The following is a 7,237-nucleotide window of genomic DNA, read 5'->3' on the forward strand; positions in this document are numbered from 1 at the left end:
CAACTCTTTCTTTCGTCCGACTGTGGTGTTAGTTGTGATATATATGTATACGCCTCATAAACAAGTAAATATATCACTCAGTCATATAACCCACTCACCTCCACTCACTCCCACACTCACACTATGCCGGCAGACTATACGACGCCAGACACTTCCTGCCAATATTAAGCTGAGACAAGCATTTTCCCACAACATGCACACGCGACCACACACCAATAAACACATTATTACGTATACTGACGAACCACCCCTGGATATATATATTATAGTCTGGCTGTCAGACTAAATTATAAACTAATTATGTAAATTAAAATATAAGATGTGACGAAGTAAACCCAGCTCACATAAATAATTCAGTTATACGAACATAGCACCTCCCCAAGCAACTTCCGAGATTCTTAACGGCATGCTGGACCTGGGAGCGGCGTTCTGCCAGTGACGTGCCTAGGTGATAGAATAGTGTAAGAGTGTACCAAGAGAAACAGTAGATTGAATAGGACAATAAACAAACAAAACTTAGAGGCGTTTGTGCAGTGGACACCCTTAAACATTTTCTGTGTTATAAGTGACCAGGATAGAGTAACGTAACAGTTCGTTACACCCGTCCGGTTACATTACTGGTGGCAGCACTCCCGCAACCTACTACTTCGAAGAGACTACGGTGTACCTACTACGGTGAACCTCAAACCCGTCCACTCTGAGCCAACTACATACATCGACGATCAAATAACCGCACTGAACAAAACGCTCTCAAGAACAAGAACTTGGTCTACACTCCCTATTCACGGGCAATCGTCACAGGCTGATCTCCCACTACTATAATCAACATTATAAAGGTAACATCAATCCTTATATTTAACACCAATATATTCCAGTGATAATAATCATACATTACCAACTCCAAACCACACCTGATACTCGCATTTTTTTTCTATGCGAACATCAATTCACCGAGCCCTCTGGACTTCCTTCGCTTGAGCACTGACCTCACCCGCCCCAGAGGACTCACACCGGCTGCGCACTGACTCGCGTAACAGCCACCTCATCCGCTCAACCACCACCACTCATCCGAGTGTCACGTTCCACCGAGAACCACAACATCTGAAAAACTTGCTTCAAAGCACGGTATTAAGGTAACCCTTACGCCCTTAGATACCTACGCACGTACACCTTAGCTATACAACGAGTATGTAATCTCGCACTATATTAGCATATTGTCATTTAGAAGTTTTTTTTTTTCTCTCCAAAAATTATCATTAAGTAATACCCTTTAATCTGCATATGCATTCTTCTAATTATGTAATTCTTGTTTAAACAAATAGTTTGTATATGTTTAAAATTCAATATTTACATAGAACTTATACATTTTTATCAATGTAACCTACTTTACTGCTGTAAATTTTTTTATAAACAACCATAATTAATTCTATTATAAGAATAATATCACAAAAATTAACTCCTTATTATATAATATTAATTCCACATTCTTCTAGTTAAGTAATTCTTGTTTAAACAAATAGCTCTTATATGTTTAAAATTCAATATTTACATAGAACTTATACATTTTTATCAATGTAACCTACTTTACTGCTGTAATTTTTTTTATGAACAACCATAATTAATTCTATTATAAGAATAATATCACAAAAATTAACTCCTTATTATATAATATTAATTCCACATTCTTCTAGTTAAGTAATTCTTGTTTAAACAAATAGCTCTTATATGTTTAAAAATTCAATATTTACATAGAACTTATACATTTTTATCAATGTAACCTACTTTACTGCTGTAATTTTTTTATGAACAACCATAATTAATCCTATTATAAGAATAATATCACAAAATTAACTCCTTATTATATAATATTAATTCAATTTTTTTTTATATATATACATACACATATATTTTTATGATTTTGTAATCCCATTACTATATCCCCCTTCCCATATCTAAGCATAACATAATACCCTTAGTTACTATATACCTATTATTCATATTTTAACAACTCCCTTTTTTTTTCTCTTAGATTACAATCAAAACTAACTATTAACTAATACATGACTTAACAACATGGCCTTTGCCACCAGATCCAAAATTAAACAAAGTTTACATAGCGTCTTCTCAAAGTCTAGAGAAGACAAACAACAACATGATATATCCAGTGACAAAGAGGAAATACACACAGAAGACTTAATTGGCAATGACAAACCAGACCATTTTTACCTATATCCACAGGTTGACAATACCTCTAAACAGTTAACCAATGACAAATTAAATAATCCTGACAAAACTAATCCCAATGCAGATACTCCAATAGACCCTCTTTATGAGAACGATGTCTTACCTTTTTTCAACCAGCCTTCTCAAGTAGACATCTCCAAACCATCTCAACCACAACAACCCACCCAACCAACTCCTCATATTGCTCCTCCAAATATGCAAACAAAACCTCCTATAAACCATAATCCATCCAACCCCCATATCCAAACACATAATAACCCCCCTCCCATTCAGCAGCAGTACCAAAACTTCCCCTTTCCTTCCCCCCATACCCCATCTGGTCAAACCCACTCTACACCATACCACCAACCACAACCTAACCTTCCTCCAAACCCACAATATTACCCTTACCCACTAACTCAACCAACAATAATTAACAACTATCAAACCATAACCCCCCTCACAGAAATCCCAACCTTTTCCCAGGATAGTGGAATATCCATTACAGATTTCTTGACAGCATGTGATCTGTTTTTCTCTAAGAACATAAAATACTCAGAGACAGATAAAATAAATTTGTGCCGTCAGAAAATAAACCCATCTGGCATTTGCCGTTCAAAGGCAAGGATGCTAGACACCCTAGTTGCATCTGGAATCACTTATCAGGAATATAAACACCACCTTCTTAAGGTTTTTCATAACAAACAACCAAATAACATTTCATTTCTCATCACTTTCCTAAATAACACTAGAGTCCAACCACATTCCATTACTAATATAATGGACTTTGTTGCAAACGGAATGAAAGAGGTCAGAGAAGACCTAGAGAATAACTCTCCTTGGACTCACACTGATCAATTTGGTCAAAATGTAATGCCAACAAAACACCTACTAACATTCCTGGAAATAGCTTCCTATCTCTCCCAACTCCCTCCAAAGTGTTTAAAGGAAGCCTCCAAAAAGGAACTAGACACTACAAATCCTCTAGCTTATACCTATATTTTAGATATCATGAATGCTTGCAATATATCCTTAGATACCCCCAACCATCTCCCCAGACTAAATAGCCTTCACTCACAGCAACCCCCTCCCACCAATCAAGAACAACCTTCTAAGTGGTGCTCCTACCATTCATCAAACAGTCACAACACAAAAGACTGCATACAGCAACAACAATACCCGCAGGTACAACACCACCCTATCCCTTGCTCAGTTCATGGAACCTTCTCCCACACCGATGCCCAGTGTTGGACACAACAAAAGCAACACACACAGGTACATTCCCACCCTATCCCTTGCTCAGTTCATGGAACCTTTTCCCACACAGATGCCCAGTGTTGGACACAGCAAAAACAACAAGTTCAACCCCCCTTTAAACACCCACTCCTCCCTACACCAACACATCCAATCAAATACTGCAACCTACACCAAACATCATCTCACTCCAACGAAGAGTGTTACCTACAGAAAACACAACAACAACCGCATCAGAGAACTAACAACCCATTCACCACCCATCGACAAATACCCCCCTCCAACACGACAACCAGTACTCAACAACGATTGGGGGAACGTGTACCAGCCTCACACACCAAACCACCATAGGAATATCTCATACACAACACAAATACCTCACCCTAGAAGTAAGCCTAGACCAACTTAAAGTTGCCATGATGGTTGATACAGGAACAAACCTGAACATCATCCCAAGAGCTCTGTATGAAGCATTAAATGACCCACCCCAAATTCAATTTTCCAATATGGAAGGACTCTTAATAGAAGGGAGCACAATTCCTCTACACGACACCATAGACTTAAATATTGAAGTCAACAATCACAAAGTAGGTTTCACAACTTTCCACATAGCTGATGAATGGAGCCTTGATCAACAAGGTATAATAGGACTACATTCACTAAAGATTTGGAAAACTAAGATAGACTTTGAGACTAACAAAATCTCCTTCCGAGATGTAAATAATGAATCAACAGTCCCTGAGACACCCGACTCAGACACACAACATCTCTCATGTCTACCTTCCTTTAATACTCCCAATCCCACTAACAGCTATTCCTTCCGACCACCCCCTTATGTCACCTCAAAGGCACTGATGTCTAACACAGTCATCATACCCCCTAGACATTCAATAACAGTCCCACTATACATACCCGGTGCAATAGACCATCAGGACGTCATAATCGACTCAGACACGTCCAGGATTAACAACATAACCATTGAGTCCTCCTGGGACACAATATCAGAAAATAAACATACACTAGCTATGTTAATAAACACCTCAGAACAACACCGTAAAATCAGGAAGAATACAAACATCTGCGCAGTCCATCTCCATAACTCCCCTATCCAGGAACCACTGCCGCAACACATCAACCAAGTAAGACCAACTCAACCCCTCCCCCCTATTCCCCCAGACCAAATCACGACATCAGCTGACGGAGAAAGTCATAACGAGCTATTAGCTCTCCTACAGAGGAATAGATCAGCTGTCGCCTTAGAAGGCGAATCACTAGGCAAATGTGATATAATCAAACATCACATCCAAATTCCCCCAAACACCCCCCCTTCATACACCCCCGCTTACCGCATACCCCACAGTAGGAAATCCCAAGTCAATGACAGTGTACATGAGATGATACACCAAGGCGTAATTTCCCATTCAGACTCCCCATGGAACAGTCCCCTCTTTTTGGTCCCTAAGAAAGACGGAACCTTACGCCCTGTTGTTGATTTCAGAAAAATAAACAACCTAACTCAATCTGACCCACACCCCCTCCCCGCCATGCAAGAATTACTACAATGCATTGGCAACGGGAACTCTGTTTTTTCCACAATAGACCTCAAGTCAGCCTTCTGGCAGGTCGAACTAACAGAGGAATCAAAACCCGTAACTGCATTTTCCACGGACAAAGGACATTTTCGCTTTGAACGTATGCCCTTTGGCCTTAAGAATGCCCCCTCAACCCAACAAAGGTTGATGACCCGCATTTTCAGTGACATGATAGGAATCTCATTATTCGTCTATTTAGACGACCTCATTATATATAGCCCCACAGAAAGAGACCACCTTAACACTTTAGAGATTGTCATCAAACGTCTCAAACATACGGGATTAAAGATTCAATTAAAGAAATGTAGATTCCTCATGAAGGAACTCACCTTCCTAGGCCATAAAGTGGATGCAAAAGGGATTCACACAACCACAGATAAAATAGATACAATAAACAATTTCCCAACCCCCAGAAACGCTAATGAAACAAGAAGTTTCATTGGGTTAGCCTCCTATCACAGACACTTCATACGAAACTTTGCTGATATTGCTTCCCCTCTGACCAAATTCACAAGGAAAGGCGAGCCATTTCAATGGTCAGAAGCAGAACAGCAAAGTTTCGACACTCTCAAACACGCACTCACCACAGCCCCTGTACTAGTTTTCCCTGATATGAAGAAAGAATTCTTTCTTTACACAGACGCCTCCTCTAAAGGAATAGGCGCAGTCCTACAACAGAAAGATGACAATGGCAAAGAACACGCCATAGCCTACGCAAGTAGAGTCCTCAACAAAACTGAAAATAACTACTCAACTACACACAAAGAAGGACTCGCAATCATATGGGCACTAAAACACTTTAAATACCTCATTTTAGGCTACAAGATTACCATACTAACAGACCACCAACCACTAGTCTATCTTTTTAACTCCAAAGACTTACATGGGAGAATTGCTAGATGGAAAACAACTCTCCTTGATTACGATCCCATGATCGTATACTTAGCTGGGAAAGCTAACGTAGTGGCAGACTGCTTGAGCAGACAAACTCACATCACCCCCATCACCCAAACCACATGCATACCCATGCGAGAACTTAGGGATGAAACAGACAGTGACCCAATATGGTCTCCAATAAAACAGCATCTCATCTCACAAACCCCCTTACACTCCCGACCACCTGTCCCTATTGAGGAACTCAATCTGGTCGACGGAGTCATAAGGAGAACCATTAATACAAGAGAGGTTACTGTTATTCCCAGAGCCCTAGTCCCCAAGGTCCTTCACATATTGCACGACAGTGCAATGGGAGGCCACTCGGGCAGAGATAAGACACTAAACACTGCTAGACACACATATTACTGGCTTAACATGAAAAGAGATATAACCACACACATAGATTCTTGTGTAACTTGTAACCAATTCAGAGGCCCTGACCCGAAACAAATCCACATTAAAGACATCCCACTCCCTGCTGAGCCATGGGAAACACTTGGCATTGACCTACTGAAAATGCCAACGAGCCATCAAGGTTCCAATTATGTACTCACAGCAATAGATTATTTTACTAAATACACAATCTTAATACCACTCCAAAACAAAACAGCAGAGACTGTAGCCAAAGCCCTGGTCAACAATATATTTTGTAAATACAACATACCACACACAATGTTATCTGACAATGGCTCAGAATTCAAAAATGAAGTGATGCGCGAAATAGCACACCTTTACAACATTGACCAAACATTTGCCACTGCATACCACCCCCAGGGAAACGGTCTGACTGAGCGAACAAATCGCAAGGTCCTAGAAATTCTCAGACCATTGGTCAATGACCTCATGGACACTTGGGAAGACTGGCTACCACAGGTACAAGCCAGTATCAATAGCACAATAAATTCCGCAACAAAGATGTCCCCACATGAAATCATTTTCGGCCAACCAATGCGCCTACCCTACCAAATATTCAACCAACCCCCCCCCACCCTTATACAACATAGATAACCTCTCACACTGCATCAAAAGAGGTATGCAAACAATTTACAAAAAAGTTAGAGCAAACCTGAAAGAAGCCCAGGAAAAGACAAAGACTAAACAACACAAACGGTCAATTCCACTTGACATAGCACCCGACGACACAGTCATGATAAAGGACTCAGGTCGAACAAACAAACTCAAACCCAAATTCCTAGGCCCCTTCATAGTCACAAGTTCACTCCCTAACAATG

General features: G+C 40.2%; 1 protein-coding gene across 1 annotated transcript in view; it reads left to right on the plus strand.

Annotated features, from left to right (window-relative positions):
- The first annotated feature begins 410 nt into the window (after positions 1-410).
- LOC143023930 (uncharacterized) overlaps positions 411-7,237 on the plus strand; it is a 27,728-nt gene continuing 20,901 nt past the window's right edge. Inside the window, exon 1 of the mRNA XM_076182601.1 lies at positions 411-1,133. The gene's annotated coding sequence lies outside the window, so the exon portion shown is untranslated. The remainder of the gene's footprint in view (positions 1,134-7,237) is intronic.

This window comes from Oratosquilla oratoria, unplaced genomic scaffold (assembly GCF_046742065.1).
Source record: "Oratosquilla oratoria isolate Oo_2021 unplaced genomic scaffold, ASM4674206v1 SCAFFOLD71, whole genome shotgun sequence".
Taxonomy (NCBI): domain Eukaryota; kingdom Metazoa; phylum Arthropoda; class Malacostraca; order Stomatopoda; family Squillidae; genus Oratosquilla; species Oratosquilla oratoria.